The 18,578-nt window shown below is 41.6% G+C and overlaps 1 protein-coding gene across 2 annotated transcripts in view; it reads left to right on the forward strand.

Annotated features, from left to right (window-relative positions):
• The window catches only part of XKR4 (XK related 4), a 417,069-nt gene that overhangs the window by 280,406 nt on the left and 118,085 nt on the right, over positions 1-18,578 (forward strand). The window lies entirely within an intron of this gene.

Consider the following 18,578-nt stretch of genomic DNA (forward strand, 5'->3'; position numbering starts at 1 on the left):
CGTACTCAAAAAATTGTGTCATAACTTACCCAAATGTGTTTTTCTATCATTTGAAAACTTTTTAGCTATTATTTGTTCTCATTCAGCTAACAACCATAATTATAATAATAAAAGCAGTATATGCACATTGACTTTCTATAGTTACCTGTGTTTCTGAACATTTTGTGGGATAGTGATTTAAGTATTTTTTAAATAAAAGGAATTCTGTTGTAAAGCTAAAAAAATAAAATAAGAGGAAAAATTAAACTATGTTCTAATTGGAGCAATTTCCAGGATATATTGTTAGAAACTATAAAATTTGAAAAGTATGTGTGATTTGTACATGTACTTTGTGATAGAGATTTGACTTTGAAAATAATATAGCATAAAATAACAAAAATACCTAAAAAAATAAAAATAAGTATATGAATGAATCCATCCATAGGCCAAGTTAATAACAACTACAAAGAAAAGATTTATTTCAAATGTCTTTAAAACAGTATTTTGGCTACACTTACTGGAACATAGTCTACAGAAAAGTAGAACTGCAAAGAAATCTGAAACATTAATAGTCAAATCTGTAGTTGTCCTGTTATTACCAGTCCTTTTGAAACTATCTTATAGAGGGTGCAGAATGATGAAAACATAATTACATTAATGCTGTCAAGAAGCAAGACTATCAAGTGTAAAAGAAAAGAGTTATAAATATAAAATGAAAGAAGATAAGTAAAAAGCATGTTACTTGACAGATCAGTATGAGCTCATGACTTCTTTCAAAAATGTATGCTTCACATATATGTTCTCTAAAAAAGAATAAGATAAATAAAAACCCAAGTGCAGTTAACATACCAAAAGCTCTGACTGTCAAGTCTAAATATCATTTCTTACCAAAGGGAATTCCTTGGAGAGATGGCCGATTCCAGTCCAGGTGGAAATATGCAAGATGAGCCTGGAGTATCCTGTTGTCCCAGAAGGGAAAGAAGTTACCAAGGAATCTCAGGTCATATTAAATGGAAACCAAATCCAACATGAAGGGGCTTCCATTGACAAAAGATAAGACAATTTTAATTAAAATAATAATGAATGTAATTGAAATGCATTAACATATATTTTTAAATGTTTGAATTGATAGTCACAAATAAAAGAGAAGAGGCCCAAAGGAGAGAAAAACCATATTAAACACCTGGTAAATAACTAGGATGCCAACTTCTTACACTAAAAGTTGGCAATAAAAAATAAAGAATTGAGTGTTTATCTTGCCTTTCCTGTAAGAATTGCATTTCAGGGTAATCAAGTGGCCCCAACTGATAAAGGAAAAGTTTTGTTCGAAAAGAATCTCAGTTAATAAATCTGAAAAGAATGATAAAATTAGAAAAATCATCATTTTGAGGGACGCCTGGGTGGCTCAGTTGGTTAAGCATCTGCCTTCAGCTCAGGTCATGATCCCAGGGTCCTAGGATAATCTCGCATCAGGCTCCTTGCTCAGCGGGGAGCCTGCCACTCCTCCTGCTTGTGCTCTCTCTCTCTTGTCTCTCTCTATCTCTCTCTGGCAAATAAGTAAAGAAAATCCTTTAAAAAAAAAAGAAAAAGAAAAATCATCATTTTGAAACCAAAGAAAATAGGTTCAGTAAAGATCATTAAGGATGAAACCATTTGATGAAGGTGGGAAATTTCATAATGTAGAGATCAGACTGTCTTAGCATCATGGAAAGCAGGACAACAGACATTGTGCGTCTCATAAAATGATGCAATATGAAGGACACATTGACACCTCCTCTCCAGAAAAGAGCAAAACTGTAATCAAGGTAAATAACATTACAAGGAATCAGGCAGAAAATTCTAAAACATGGGTTTTCTAAAGCATAACTGATCTTGATTTTTTCGGAAGTGAGGATGGAATGATAAATGAATAGAATACACTTCTTAAGGAAGAAAGAAAAGAAAGGAAGGGAGAGTAACAGGAAGCAAATGTGGCAAAGTATTAAGAATAGTTGAAGCTATGTGATGAATATGTAGACACTATACTAGTCTTTCCACTTTGGTTTTGTTTGAATTTTTCCCTAGTAAAATATTAAGAAAACATCTTATTTTATGGTGCATATAAACCTTGGAGCAATTCGGCCCATTTGGCTATGTGCAATAATCAGCCCAGTTATAGAGAACACCTACACCTGGCAATGAAGTCATGGTTGGAAGTCTTCAAGCTGGCTACTAGTTTCAGGTAAAAATTCAAAGCATAGAAGTTGGGTTGGTAATGAGAAACAAACATTCCTTTCAAAGAGATTGAGCTATCCTAATGCACCAACCATAAAATGTAGATACCTCCTTTTCCCAAGTAAATAAATAAGAACTAGAATTCTCTGTCCTTTCTCAAATCTTGAGATTGTGCCCATGAGCTTACCTGAGTAATTCCCTTTTGCCCAAGCAAGTTAGTCACCGCCTGGAGCATCTTCTGTCCTACATATAGAATAATGCATTGCTGGCACAGTGAAGATTAAAACAAAGTAGACTGTCTTAGTCCCTTTGGTCTGCTGTGACAAAATACCACAGAATGGGTAGCTTATAGACAACAGAAACTTATTTCTCACAGTTCTAGAGGCTGGAAGTTCAAGATCAAGGCACAGGCATGGTCACATTCTCTGGTGAGGGTCCCCTTCCTGATTCATAGCCAGCCCATTCTGGCTGTGTTCTCACATGATAGAAGAGCCTAGTGAGCTCTCTGGAGCCTTTCTTATAAGGCAATAATCCCATTCATGAGGGCTCCACCCTCATGACCTAAGTACCTCCCAAAGGCCCTACCTTAAGCTAATACCATCACATAGAGCATTAGGTTTTCAACATATGGATTTAGCAGGAACACAAATATTCAGAACACAACACAGATCCTGACCATGAAGAATTTATTTTATTTAAGATTTATTTATTTATTTTTAGAGAGAGAGAGAAAGAGCTTGCATGCGTGGACGGTCGTGCATGTGCACGAGTCGGGGGAAGGGCAGAGGGAGAAGGAGAGAGAGAATCTCCAGCAGACTCCCTGCTGCGTGCAGAGTCCAATGTAGGCTAAATCTCATGACCCTAAGATCATGACCTGAACCAAAACCAAGAGTTGGATGCTCAACTGACTGAGCCACCCAGGAGCTGCTGACTATGAGGAATTTTAACTGGTAACATACAACAAATGTAAGAAATAGACATTAAAAAAGTGTCCTTTTCTTTATTTGGTAGCCAAGGTTATGGAAGGCAAGGCTTCTTTTCTTAAGCCTAAGAGAATCCCATTCTCAGCACCCTTCCAAGCAAAGAAAACCAACCTAACTTTTACATTCACTATTCATTTTAACTAGCTTCCCCTTCATTCAGTCTCCCTTTAATATGGACTGCATACCGTAAATATAAGAATGAAGACAGGGTTTATGCCGGCAAGATGTTTCCTGCCAAGTAACTATAGGAGGTGCTTACTATTTGAAGAAAACTGATACCAGAAAAGGACAAATTCAAATAGCTCTCATAAATAAGGGCCAAAACTTCCTAGAAAAGATAAAGATCTAAAACATTAAGTCTTGGGGCACCTGGGTAGCTCAGTCGGTTAAGCGTCTGCCTTCAGCTCAGGTCACGATCTCAGGGTCCCGGAATCGAGCCCCACATCAGGCTCTCTGCTCTACAGGCAGCCTGCTTCTCCCTCTCCCTCTGCCTGCTTCTCTGTGCATGCGCTCTCTCTCTCTCAGTCAAATAACAAATAAAATCTTTAAAAGAATAAAATAAAATATTAAGTCTTCATCTTACAAAATAAAACCAAACATCATGAAAATAAATTTGTTTCATTTTATTTTAACAAGACATAGTTTACATTTACACCATGCGCCGATTCATAGAACAAAGTTACACGTGGTGCTGGAGGGTGTGGGCATAATCTTACCAAACAAATTACATAACAGCATGACATAATACCTTTCACTTCCTGTTTGACTTTCATAGCGGGATCATAAAGAGAGTTATAAGAACACACAGGTTCCACCAGCTTTCCCTTAAGCATCTCTTAATCAGTTCTCTTCAAATTATTCTCTCTAGAAACACCTATCATGTCATTAATTATCATTTTTGATTTGCTATTCCTCAATTACCTAGTCTTCATTTGCTGACACGCGTTTGTCTTGCCTGTGATTCAGAATTCCCCAGCATCCGCTTCATCACCCTTCATCATGAAACTCGCTAGCTTTTCACCTTCACTTCATAATCATTTTTGGATTTTGCCTTCCAAAAATCAGCAAGACTGACTGAGAGATTCCACCAAAAGAGATGCTAGGATTAACCAGGGAGGCATGATTAAGGGGAGCTAATTGTATAATTGGTCAATTTATTAGTAATATTTTACTGCCCTATGAAGTGGTGTAGTTATGATGTGTTGGATAACGAGTACTGGGCTGATGAGCCCTCCCGGGGAAATCAAAGCTGAGGCGTGCAGCCTCTCCAGCTCAGGGAGGTATCACATCGCCTGAGGAGCTTTATGAGGTGATCTGAGGGCAAGGAAAGGAAAGTTAGGAATCACTGAGAAAGTTTCTCAGTTATAAGCATCTCTTTCCATGGAGTACCACCAAGGAACAGTGTGATAGATGAATGGGAGCTCCTGTTGGGCACATAAGGGCTCATGTTCTACTTCCATGGAGAAAGGAGTAGGTGAGCTAAATCTGCAAATATGAATGTGGTAGATCACGAAGAGAATAGACAGGGAGAGGCTCCAGGCCAAGGAAGGGTGTGACCATGAAGTAGAAAAGTTCAGGTGTTTGAGAAATCCATAGCGGGATACCATGAGATCATGGGATTTGTGCCAGGGTGCAATCAATCAAGAGGCCAGGAAAGCAGGACAGGCTCCGTCTTCTAGAATGAGCACATCTGGAAGGATAGAACAGGAGTTTGGAACTCATTTAGTAGCCAATGGGAATCCCGGGCAGGTTTTGGAGGGAAGCGTGGCCTGGCCCTTAGTGCTCCAAGGTAGTCACTTTTTGCTGGAGAAGCAGGAGATGAGGACAAAGACCCAGTCAGGATAGTTTGTAAACAGTATATTCAGATCAATCCTTCCTACCTCAGGTTTTTGCGGAAAGCATGCAGCACTGTAAGAATGTGACTTAAGGGACAGTGGAGAAAACTGGCCTTCACAAAATATTTTCCCCCTGACCCTGATAGAGTGCTGACCATTTTTATATTACTCAATTCTTAAAGGATTCAAGGCCTCTTTTGAAATGCATGTGCTGCTTGGCTGGAGAAAATCCACAGCAGCAAATCTATACCTCATTTTCACTGGTTTATCACTTGGGCGAAGCAGATACCTTGCAAAAATTTTGTTGGGATAAAGGGCAGGGGGCAGGTCTCTTGCAAGGGATGAAATCAATGTTGTGGAAAATTTGGGGCAATTGGGGGTCAGTCTGAGAGCCTCAGCTGGCCAAAGGAAAGAGAGTAATGTCACCAGAGCCCCAGGGAGGAGAGAATAAGAACAGCACAGGCGATGGGCCTGGAGAAAGGTTTCACCTGCTTTACGGTCATCCGTAAGGCCAGCATCCGCCCCTGGTGCATCTTCACCCCTCACTCCTGGATATTGACTTTAGGGTGGCGACCAAAAGCAAAACTGAACCTGTTCTGTTAATTTTTTTAACAAGGACTATATCCTGAAAGCACATGTGTGTGTTCACATCCCCTTTCCAGCCATGGCTTTTTGAAATAAATTAGTGAAGTTTAACTGTACTTCAATAACTATACTTCTGCTTTAAAGAATTGATGTGTATTTACTTTGGATTTTCCAGCTGTTACAATGGGCTGAGTTGTACTCATGTCATTTGTAAGTGGAGCATAAAACTACTAAGAAGTCTCTTTGAATATATTTTCCACCATCTGACAATTACTATTGTTACCTTTTATTTTCAGTAGGGAGTAGTTTGCGTATTGCCAGCCACAAAACAGTATGAGATAAAGGAAATGTAGGTTAATTTTCAAATTCTGTCTTTTTGACGGTATTTCCCCATCATTTCTCTATGACTGTTTCACCTAATTCTGTGTCTGTACATACAAAATGAGAAACAAGGTTATATTCTAGATAACTCAGAACAAAAGTAACTTTGTGCTTCAGTTATCTTCTTAATTACAAAGGAAACATTTTTAGGAAGTGAATTGTGTGGACGTTCACTTAAACTCTGCCAGGCACTGCATGTCTGTAAATAACGCAGGTCGCACTTAAACTTTCTCTTGCCACAGTAATTCTTGGCTCTACTGGGTCATCTCCGTGGAAAAGCCAGAGGCCTTCACATGGCTGCATTCAAAATGCTGTCAGCTCCCATCTCTGAGCAGTACGCTGACGCTAAAATAAGCATCTCTCTCTGTGGGGGGTTAGCTTGGGTTTGGAAACCTGTGACCTGAAAGTAAGAGGTAGCTGATGGACTGGCCAGGGAGAGCATGATCAATACTGTGGTTAGTGGGCTGTGACTTTGCCATTCTCAGGGCTGTGCCATTAATGAAACACTATTTTCTTCTCATCTCTGGAGACTCCTTCCTGCCATTCCACCCCACTACACACACATGCATGCGCATTCACACACATACCCCTTTCTCAAGCCCAGGAGTGATGCTGACCCCCCCCACCTAGAAACTGGGCCAGCCACCCCACACCAGAGCTGCTGCAGAAAGGAAGGTGACAATGACTTCCACTGGCCACCACGTTCTTCTCCCTGCCCCTACTTGGCCAGATTAGGGAGCAAGTGAAAGCTGATCCGTGGCAGGAAGCTCCCTTTTTAGAGATTGTTTAGATTTGGTCCAGCACCGTCTTTCCACAGATGTCATTTTAAGTCTTTGTAAATTTCTGTATCAGTCCGAAATGGCATGCTGTGTAAAAATGCATCAGAAAACCTTTGTTCTTTGTTGTTTGGATTAAACAAATTAAAGCAAGTTGGCATCGTGATGAAAGAACATACAGTGGAAGTGGTGGAGGATGGGGTGTAATCTTTGCTTGGATATGAGGACTCTCTAGGGCTGTAGGCAAACCACTCTGGGCTTCATCTTTCAAATGAAGACACTGGGAAAAATACCTAGCATCATATAACCATCAAGAGGAGACAAGAAACTAGAAATGAGTGAAAAGACAAGGTGGTAAGGAAATAGGGTTTGTTGGCAACCTGAAGACATTTATATTTAAAATTTTAAGGCCAAGTTAAACTTGTTGGAAAATTCACTGAAGGGCAGCCAGGGCGACCCTTTCATGAGAGAGTCTTAAAGCTTCTTGTTGCCTTCAAATATTATGATCTGAAAAAAATAATGTTTTGGTGTATTTGAGGCTTAATAGAAACAGCAACTCTTTTCAATAAAAGTTCATGCACCTTTGAGTTTCACAATAAATTTAAAATTTTATTATGCATCATGGCAATACTTTAGTACAAAAAAGCACTATATTTCCCATTTTTCTACGACCAACAAAGGTTTTCTAGAATTGGTAAGTTACTGGCTTGTTGTCTTGGTTTACCTCAAGGAAAGAGATTTATTCAGAGTAGAATTGGAGTCTGCTTTGTGTCCCTGACTTCATAGTAGTGAACTTGGACTTCCCACAACATGTATCCTAACAGGACTCTCTGGCATAGCCACTTCAGACTTTCAAGGCCTAGCATTTTCTACACGCATTATTGTCCATGTGTATGGAAGATGGATGTCTGACATGGAAGGAGGCAGAAAGAACTAAAAGGAAAAAGATACGATTCAGCCTAAAGTACAAATAGTATTTATAGCCACTTTTTCTGGAACAAGTCAGTAGCTAAACAATAGGTTTGCGAGTTAACTTCTTCCCAATGATAGCTCTTACGTTACAGGTTCACTCTGTGAACAGAATAGGCCCTGTAGTCTTGATTTTTACCTGATTTTATTAAACCTCTCTTGCTATTTCTGTCTGTCATTTGAAAATGCATGTTCTTATTCCCACGCCCACCCTTAAAATACGTAGAAATGCACTTAAGACCTTGAGATCTTAGAATCAGGGCACAGACAGGAATCCAAATATGTAATCCCAGTTGTCCTTGAGAAGGAAATTGTTCACACTGTTGTCTAACATGGGTGCTCTTTCCTGTCAATCTACCTGGGAGCAGGGAGCTTGACTGGTTGACAGCCACGGGTCCATCAGAAGGATGGTATCTTCTTCCTGGGCAGAGGGCTGGGAAAGCAGAGTGAACACAAGAACAGAAGAGAGAGGGAGAAGCCTAAGGAGCCATGGCGAGGCTGTAAGGATATAAAGCACACACCTGCCAAGACAGGAGCAGCCCAGCACACACAGGGCTCTGGGAGGGGGACATCAAAGAGGTTTGGTGTCTCCAGTTTACTCCTACCCTGTTGGGTTTTCCCATTGTCCCACACCTACCAAGCATATGCTAGGCTCTCATAAAAACTCACACTTGGGGACAGTTAAGACTTCATCTGTACCTTTGTCCTTGGCACAGTTCAGATAGGCTGGAAGTCTCAAACACCTATAAACACTGAAAGAAAGTGAAGAGGAAATAATTTCGGAGAATACAGCCAACCCATAGGTCAGCTTTCCAAATTACAGGTTTCAGATCCTGAAGGAACCAACAGGAGCAGCAAAGAACTTTCCTAGACCTGAATTCTCTAGCCCGTGACAGGCTGCCTCAAATTTTCATCCCACTCCTTAGATTCAGCCACTGGCATCTTGCTTCCCATCCCGTAGAAGTGACCAGCCTGATATCATTTCTTTAAGAAATGGTAAAAAAAAAAAAAAAAGAAAGAAAAGAAAAGAAAAAGAAATCTAGTTCAGACCTAGATTTCCCACACTTCCCCAATTCCAGTTTCTGATATCCTATTCATAACTGAGTTTCAACTCGATGCACCCCCAAAACCTTTACTTTCTCCCTAATCCCAGTTATCAGCTATACACTTCTCTGGAATCTCCTGTGAAAACACCCAAATGAGACCCCAGCCATAGGCTCCTGAAAGTGTGCTCTTAAAACTTCTTCTAAATAAAAAAAAAAAAAAACTTCTTCTAAATCAAGGTCACAATATGAAAATATATAATATTATTATGCAATGATTCTTAAATTTGGGTAATCTAAAAACCATCATAGGGCCTTGTAAATACACCTCCCCACCATGATCATTCTGATGCAGCTTGTCTGAGGTAGATCACTAAACCACACTTGGAGAAATGTCACCTTAATGATACAGGGACCATGAGGCACACACAGTCCCTGTGGGGTCATTTTCTCTTTGAGGTCATGAAACAAGGCCAAAGGAAGCAGCCCTGCTGGATGTTCCTGGGGGTCAGAGCAGGGTTGAAGCAGAGGGACAACAGTAACACAGATGAGGATCCACAGCCAAGTCAGATTCTCCCCACGCTTCCAAATCCATGGTCTATCCAAATCCGGAGAAGTTTCCTTTCCACCAGTGAAGCAAAAGATCCAGAGTTCTGCAAGCTGGGTAAGCTATGGTTTCCTGAACGAAATAGAACTTGGATGTATTCGCATATTGCTTTCTAAACCTGGAGTAATCATGCCTTGCATTTCCCATTCAACATTGTGTTCCCAAGGTTGCCTGCCTATGTGCTGAGCTATTTTGTGAGGGTCTTGTGAGACCCTCTCTCCAAGGTGACTGGTGAAGGCCTGAGCACCATGTGGAATCGCCCAGAGAAAGACTTGGAGAACACAGTCTTAAAGGCAGACAGCAGAGGACACAGTGGGTGATGCAGCAACCCAGCCTCACACACCGAGCTCCCAACCCGTGGGCTCACGGCTACTGTGCCTTTCCATGCAGGTAGGCACTTGATTAGATCCGTGCCTGGTATCTGCCCCAGGAAAGCACAGGATCTGCATGAGCAGCTGAGGACCAGGGGCCACCTGCAGAGACGTGGGAAGCGTCATGAATGCTCTACTCCCCACCTATTGTAGGCGTCCATTAGATGCTTTGTGCTCCACTTGATCCACCTGCAGCTGAGAGGATATACCAGCTGAGCTGGCATTTATTGTGGCCATCCTGAGGGCGGCTCCCTTTGCGAGTGAAATGGTCCATCTCCTACCATCTGGTATCCCAAAGCACAGAGTGAGCAGGCTTTTTGTTATCGGGACCACTTTATACTCTCTAACATTACTGAGGAACCCCAAAAGGTCTTTGTCTGTGGGATATATATATATAATTTTAGAAATTAAAATTGAGAACAATTTTAAATGTACATGCATTAATTAATAATGAACAATAATTAAATTAATATTACATGTTGACAAAAATAGTCTATCTCATGAAACATGACATTAGGATTTAAAACAAAAAAGCTAATGGAGACGACATTGTTTTACATGTTTGCAAATCTCTTAGATGTCTGGCTAATAGATTCTTACATCTTCTTCTGTATTCAATCTGTTGCAGTATCACCACGTAGCCTCTAGAAAACTCCACTGGATAACTCATGAGAAGAATGGAAAATGTCTTAGTGTTATTTTGAAAACAGCTTTTAACCTCAAAGACCTCCTGGAAGGGCATCAGGGCCCCAAGGGGTCTCCGGACCATGCTTTAAGAATCACTGTACTCCGGCACACCTTTCTGCGTGGGGAGTGGAGGTTGGGTCTACCCTATGAAGCTCCCCTGGCTGTGTTGCTCTGGAACTCCCTTCACCAAAGCAAGCCTGTCACTTAGACCATGAACTATTGTGCATATAGGTCTTAGAAACCTTGCCTTAAGGATCTCAAGGTTAAGGCTTCCTCTAAGGAGGAGATGATTTCTCATTTGCTGATGTGGGCCCGAAAGAGTAACATGGTACTCATGGTACTCTAAGAAAGCTGTGCTTCTTAGAAAGTGGGGTCCCACACCGTGAGAGACCATGCACGGGTCCACCCATACCAGATTGACCCAGCCATAAGACCCAACCTCCAAATAACAATTTCTGCCCCTTGCATTCAAAATGATGAGAGGCATTTACTACAAAGTGCTACTTTTAATTTTCGCTGTGAAAATATGAACCTTCATAAGTCATGAGGCGAGACAGCAGGCACCACCTGCTTTTTCCCTTCAGTGGGGTGAGGAGAGTCAGGTAGCATTCAGGATAATGATCATCAAACTGAAGCTTCAAGCAAAGAAAGCAGACAGGGCCCAGAGTCAGGTTAACAAGCTGGAGCCAGATGAATGGAGGTGAGGACCCAGAAGGGAAATTCAGCAGATGAGAAGGGAGGCTAGTCCGGCCAGTCAGACTCAGGTGGCCCAGTCAAGGTCAGGAAAACAGACCCCTCCTGCTTGGCGCAAGGTCAGGAGCATCACAAATGAGAATTAGAAAGGGTAAGGGCAGGCCCGGGCTTGGCTTCTATCCTAAAACACTATGTTGGCATCTAGAGGCTTCTCAAATATCAAGGTGCTGATTTGCTGGTTGTGGCACCTGAGGCCATATGGCGCCCCTACAGAATATATTGAACATCATTTTTATAATAGGGTATTTTTTCTTTATATTCAGCTTTTTTAGTATAAATTTTATTCATGTTTTAAAATAAGATTTCATACCAGCTTTGAGCATTTCAAGATTCCTATGTATATCTTTTTTGAAGTACAGTTTCCATTAACTTTGCAAAATTTGCCTTTAAGATCCAAAATGATCTCTTATCTATTATTTGGGCTTTTAATAGTTGTCTTAACTTTTTAACATTTTCTGGCTTTATAGCTAGGCTGCTTATGTGAGAACAATTTATAATTTAAATAAGATAAGTAAATTAGAGGTGACTTGTTCAAACTATGAACAACCGCCAGTGAGGGACAAATAAAAAATCAATAGACTGACTTTAGAAAAATGTCACCCTGTCACAGACAAGCATTAGCCTTTTGGCAGTCAGCCATCACTTTATGGCCAGCAATTAAGTAATTAAAAGGTTGAGTTTCCATTGGTCTCACCACCATGTATGACTCTGGCAAGTCTGTACGGAATGTACATTATAACAAAACCATGGAGGTCAAGTTGCTTTTTGAGACCCATCTTCTGAGGGCTCACAACAGACTCTATACCAGGGTTTCCACCTAGCGTCTCCCCTACCATCTTTCTTCTTTCTCTCTCTCTTCTCCTGCCTTTCTCCCTTGCTCATCCATAAAACATATAGTAAGCACCATTAGGTCATTAGGAACTCTGGTTTTGTTCCCCCAAGTGAAAAGCTGTATGGGGTTCACTGCAGAGGCCTGGCAAGTGTCCCATCTCAGAAGTTAGAGACTGCCCACGCCCACCTAACTGCTCTGCTCCCCCCTGGATGTCAACACCACCCTTTATTACTCACTCTTCCAGGGCCCCTTGATGCCCTTGACCCAGCCTGCTGCAGGCTTGAAGAAAGAGAAGAGCACAGAGTAGTCCCTGGAGTCGTTTCTGAAAGAGTGTATAGGAATGTTTGTGTGTGTGTGTGTGTGTGTGTGTATACTTGATTACCTTAAATATGTTTTATAGTATCTTTATATTATTTCAAAATATTAACCCTCTTTCTATTGGTAGTTATTAACTTTAGGATGGTTAAATGATATATATGTAGAAACTGATATAGAAAGATGATGGGTAGATAAATGATAGGTGATAGATGATGATGATAGATGATAGAATAGATAGATGATAGATAGATAGATAGATAGATAGATAATAGATAGATGATAGGTAGATAGATGATAGATAGATACATGCATGCATACATACATATATACATATTTAGAGCACAATCCCTTTGTTCCATGATTAGAGACCAGAGAAATTAACCTGAAGTCCTATTTAGCAACCATAATGAACAGCAAACCCTGTTGTCTTCTGTCTTGTGTAGAGTCATTCCCCAGGAGCTTCCTGCCTGAAGAAAGATGAAGTAAACACACATTCATTTCCATGCTAACTACAGAAATGCCTCCGTGTCCATTTATCTTCCTAATCCTGTCGTTATTTTAAATTTTGCCATTAAAACACAACAAGCTACACATTTCATTGGCCTGAACTGCCTCAGTCCAAGCACAACTCATTTCTCAACAGTAAGGCTTTGACCAAAGCTCTTAATATATACAGCTCTTGATTCCTGCCTGTCTTGCTGGCTGCACTGTAGATGAGGGGGGAAAAGTAGATATCTAGGGGGGAAAAGAATGGCAATAACTCTTGCAAGCCATTCACCTGCTAATCATGGCAGAGAATAAACTGTGTTTGGATCCACTTCACTCAAGGGCTATATTAATGCCTTCTTGCCTTCCTGCTTCACAAAGCGACAAGCACAAATTACATCTCTGATGCCGTGTTGTGCTGTGGCTTTATGCAATTTGACATCTTCGCAAAATCTCTTGTCTTTCCACAACGAAAAAAATGTCTGTTACAATTTGTGCAAGAATTTGATGCCTTAATACACTGGGTGATTTAGATGTTTTTTTTTTAGAGCCTTTCTCTCCTTTGTGAGAAGGAAGAGCTGTTTGCCTGAAATACCAGTGGTATTCTGGTTTTCCTGACACTCTCCGGACCACAGGAGAAACTCCCTGATCCTCTTTTGAAGTCAAACCGTCACTGTTGTAATGGTCAGATCCCACGTATGTAGCTGTGAATTAGTCCCGACAGCCCAGCGGGGCAAGCCAAGAGAGGGGTAAGAGGAAGGACAAGGGAGCTTAATCACAGGAGGCAGTAAAGCCATTGCCCGTGCTGGGATTTGCCCCCTGAAAAAGTTGAAATGACCGTTATGATGGCAACTGTCATCAGGAAGGCACAGCTAGCTGGCTCTGCTATTTGCTTCCTGAAACTTACAAGTCCTTTTTTTATGGTAAGGAGAGCTGAAAGATGTCAGCATGTCATTGCCTCCTTGCTTCCAAGATTCCATCAATTATGTAGCAACAAGTTAAGAGGGAAAAGCTTTATGACTCATGACTTGTAAAGCATTTGACTCTGGGAAGGACTCAGCAGGCCCTGATGAGCTAGCGAGGAATCCACAGAAGGTGCTGATGACCCACACACTCTTCATGCTCTTCTGTTTGCAAATCCTTTCATTTTGGATTATGGTTATTCCAGGATATTTGGACAAGGAGGTGGGTTCAGAGGCACAATCTTAGTCCAAGAACAGCATGACTTATTCAAAATGGAGTCATTTTACAATAATAATGGCACTGCTGCCCCTTCCGTGGTGTGTCCTGAGGGCCTTCGCTGAAGGAGAGCATGTACAGTGGAAACAGACATTTACTACTTTGTGGCAAGTGTCTTTCTTTCTAAGTGAGCCCTTCCATTCGTATCCAGGACTGACCAGAATCTGGACCCCACAACATGAATACCATCACAGCCATGTGGTTCTGAACTGTAATTAAAACGCACATGGATTTTATGGTTTTAACCAATTTGCAATTGATCAGCTGTGCCTCGATTCAGCAATGAGATGTTGCCTCTGGGTGTAGGACATCTGGTTGGAGTCATGACCTTTCGATAGGGTTTACTAGATAGTAAATAAGACTTGTAGAATTGATTTAACTAGTACTGTAATGCAGACAATCAAATGCTTCCCTGATTGTATCCTTTCTTCCAGCCTCTGGATTTGGTACTGAAAATAATGATAAAAAAAACAATAGTCACTACCACTTCTGAGCATTACCTGTACAGATCCGGTACCCAGAACTGCACATGCATCCCTCAGTCCTCGCAGACCCTCTCTGAGACAGTGCTGATACCATATCATTGAGCAGATGAGAGCGAGACCCATGATGGCACAACTTACATATATATATGTATATATATGTATATATCTCCAACTCAGAGAGGGACCCCAGAACTAAATCTTACCTACTTTCTGCTCTCCTGCTAAGGAACTTCTGTCAGTGTGTGTGCCAACAAGCATTTAATCCCAGCCCCGTCTTTCATGAGCATTGTGATTTGGGGCAAATTATTCAATACTTCTGAAGCTAATTTGCCCCAGCTGTAAAATGGGGACCACAATACCTACCCAGTGTTAGAAGGGTGAAATGGGAAGTATAAAGTGTAATATGGTATCTGATTTATATAAATCGCTCAATGTCTATTGGGGGAATAAATGAGAGAATGAATGAATGAGCCTCTGATTACTAATTCCTGTTCCTTTTTCAGAGAGTCAGTAAATATAGAGGGCAGGGATGAAGACATGGAATCATTTTGACCAAAGTATTCAATAAGGACTTTGTTGGAAATACACAAATAGCTTAGAGTAGTTCTTAGTCAAAAAGGATCCACATATTTTTTGTACTTGCCCATGTCCAAAATTCTGGAGCCAGGAAACCAGAAAGATGACAAAATGCAGTTATCCTTCTCTTGGCTTCTCTGACCTGGAAACACTTTCATCACCACTGATCAAGTGCTCCCAGGAGGTCCAGGGGTGTCTGCAGCACCCCCAAGTAGAAAGACTTCAAGCCATAGGGAGCCTGAAAGGCATGGGTCACTTTTGACACCCTCCCTACATGGGCCACAGTCAGAAAAGACCACAAGTGGTCAGTGTCACGTGAACAGGACTTGGACTTTTAAAAAGCGTTCAGGTCCTGGTGAGGGGTAGAAGGAGTCTCCAGGGAAAATGGGAAAGTGTCAGGATTCCAGGTGAGCTTTTGCTATTCATCCCCTTAAACCATCACCATGTGAAAGGAGGAAAAGGAACTCTAGGCATCTGATTATGGGGTTATAATGGTCATTAAAATGATTTTCAAAGTCCCACTTGAGAATTAGTAACTTAGAATAGCTTCAGTGTCACCTATAGTCCCATCGTCATCAGCTATCAGCCTTAGTCTCATGGACCCTGTCTCATGTCCTTGGGTCTGCTGATCTGAGAGGCAGCATCTGAGCGTGGCGTAGAGTGGGCCTTCAGGGAAAAAGCACCTGGGTTCAAGCTCCATCTCTTACTTCCTATGTCCCTGGGTAAGTTTCTGAGTCTTTATGAGACTTAGTTTCCTTTTTTGCAAAATGAGTTTTAAAATCTCCTCTTCCAGGGCTCTTGTCAGGACTAAGCCGGATAACATACGGAGTGCCAGGCACCAGCAGGTGCTCGAGAAGCTCCTAAGAAGTTCCTAAGGAGATCAAGCACCACACGGGCTTCTTCTTCTTTTGAAATATTTTAGTCAAAAGGCCTCATTCGATTTTGTTTAATATGGGATTTTTAGTTTTATTGTTGCTTTTACACTTTCATAAAATAGTATCATTTTGCCCATTCTTTCCTAAAAGACAAAAAATAGACCAAGAAAATGCTTTGGTGGGACCTTGGAAATAGAGCCAACAGATTCCATTTCCTAATATATTTATTCACTGTCCATATGTAGCTAACCTGAAGACATGATACCAACATTCAAGAGCATCCCCACTACTTGCCCAGATTAGTGGCTTAGTAAGTAAAGCCATGAATGAGCAAGCACTTACTTCAGTAGCAAGCCAAGATAGAGTTCAATCGATATGGATGCTCCAATACGTATCCACAAATGTAGTACTTAGCCCTGTTGTAAACTCCCTATTACATTATTGAGTGTAGGGAGAAAGCAGGTAATTAGTAGAAAAAAGATGAGTGGTAAAAACAAAAAAAAAAACAGCCTTCAGTTCAGATAAAACACTTTTCAAGGGCCAGGTATCCACCACAAGCTTTTTTATGTCATTTAATCCTCATAGCAACCCTGGGAAATTAACATTATCATCCCAAATTTTCATCCAATGGAAATGATGCCCAGAAAAGTGGAGGGGTTTGCCCAAATGTACACTGCTGGCCAATGGCAGACCCAAGTCACATAGGAAATGAAAGAGAAAGATGATTTAATGAAAAAAAAAATGCTGGCTCAGGGGCGCCTGGGTGGCTCAGATGGTTGGGCGTCTGCCTTCGGCTCGGGTCATGATCCCAGGGTCCTGGGATCGAGTCCCACATCGGGCTCCCTGCTCGGCAGGAAGCCTGCTTCTCGCTCTCCCACTCCCCCTGCTTGTGTTCCTGCTCTCACTATCTCTCTCTCTGTCAAATAAATAAATAAAATCTTTAAAAAAAAAAAAATGCTGGCTCAGAAGTTAGTGGCTCTGGCTTTGCTATGCACTACTTCTATGTAATGTCTCAGAACATGTCCCAGGGGACTGCAGCAGGATGGGGAAGACAAGGTATAAGGCAGGACCCCAAGGACAGCCCCTCCCAGTGGGAGAAGCAAACAGCCACAAGAGGGGCCAGAAGTCCAGGGCATCAGGCAGAAGTGCCACCAGAGGATGTGAACACAAGGGTCCTGAGAGAGCCCTGAGGTCTCCTGACAGGTGGACAAAGTTTGGCTGCTGGGAAACAAGCAGTCCAAACTCCCAGCCTGTGGGAAGGGGACAGGACGCCAGGCACTGACCAAAACCCAAAGATAGAGCTGGTGCAGCCAGAGATGGGGGGAAAAGCAGGTTCTGGTGTCCAGGAGGGACTAAGATACTAGACATAGGACCCAGATGGAAACTGAGGCACCAAAACTGGGCCTACTCTCAGGAAGAGGCCCAAGCTACGCATCATCTCAGACCTGGCAGCCAGTGTGAGTGACCTGGCTGCTAGAGTTTGTCAAAGCTCCTCCTGCCCAAGTCAAGTTTCCCCGTCAGGAGTGGGACTGAGCCTGGGCGAGGAGGTGAGAAGAAACTTCGACTATGGGAGCTGGGGGGCTTTTACAGGTGATGCCCAGAAATTCTCTGACCATAGGACTTTGGGTAAGTCATTTAGCCAGAGTGAGCTTCAGTCAGTAAAAAGAAGGGGTGGAGCATGGTTTCCACAGTTCCTTCCAGTTTTGTTTTGTTAAAGATTGTATTTATTTTTTTGACAGAGAGAGAGCACAAGTAGACAGAGCAGTAGGCAGAGGGAGAGGGAGAAGCAGGCTTCCCAATGAGCAGAGAGCCTGATGCGGGGCTCAATCCCAGGATCCCGGGATCATGATCTGAGTTGAAGGCAGACGCTCAACTGACTGAGCCACCCAGGTGCCCCAGTTCTTTCTGGTTTTAAGTCTCCGAGTGTATAATGTCATGAATCAACAAGAATAGAAACATGATTTGTCTGGAGAGGTCAATGGAACATAAAACAAAAGTTCGGGTTGTTTTGAGGCTGTGTAACCTACGGTATTTAATTTCAGGAAAACCTGTACCTTTGATTTGCTCAGCTAAAAATTGGGGATCAAGGGATGAGTTCTTTAAGCATGCTAAACTGATTTAAACAAAGTAAAGCAGCCAAATGCTTAGAAGATATACAAAATATAAATAATGGAAATAATGGAAATCTACGATCATAGGATCTCTTTAAAAAGAAAAAAAAAATCCTGCAGGAGCCAAATAAATAGTTTCCTTCAGTCCCAACAGCCAAAGAGAACAGAGGGCAAGGAAATTCTGATTGCTGAGAAGTGGAGAAAGCACAGCTGCCGAAGAAACTAAAACTTAAATACTTTTGCTGCAGTAGCTTTTCTGCCTTTAATCTTTTTAATTGACTGCTCCCAGCTACATTGAAACACATCTTCATCTGTTTGAAATAAATTGTGTTGAGCAGTCTGACTGGAGCTGGGAGATGATGGAGAATTGCTTTATTTCTGGTTGCCATGCTAGTTGACTCCTCTCTATCATTTGCCTTTAAAAAAATAATACGGACTTTTGAAATGGAAATTGTCAGAGTTCTCTTTCTTGA

Source organism: Leptonychotes weddellii, chromosome 4, assembly GCF_054177405.1.
Source record: "Leptonychotes weddellii isolate Sample4059 chromosome 4, ASM5417740v2, whole genome shotgun sequence".
NCBI lineage: Eukaryota > Metazoa > Chordata > Mammalia > Carnivora > Phocidae > Leptonychotes > Leptonychotes weddellii.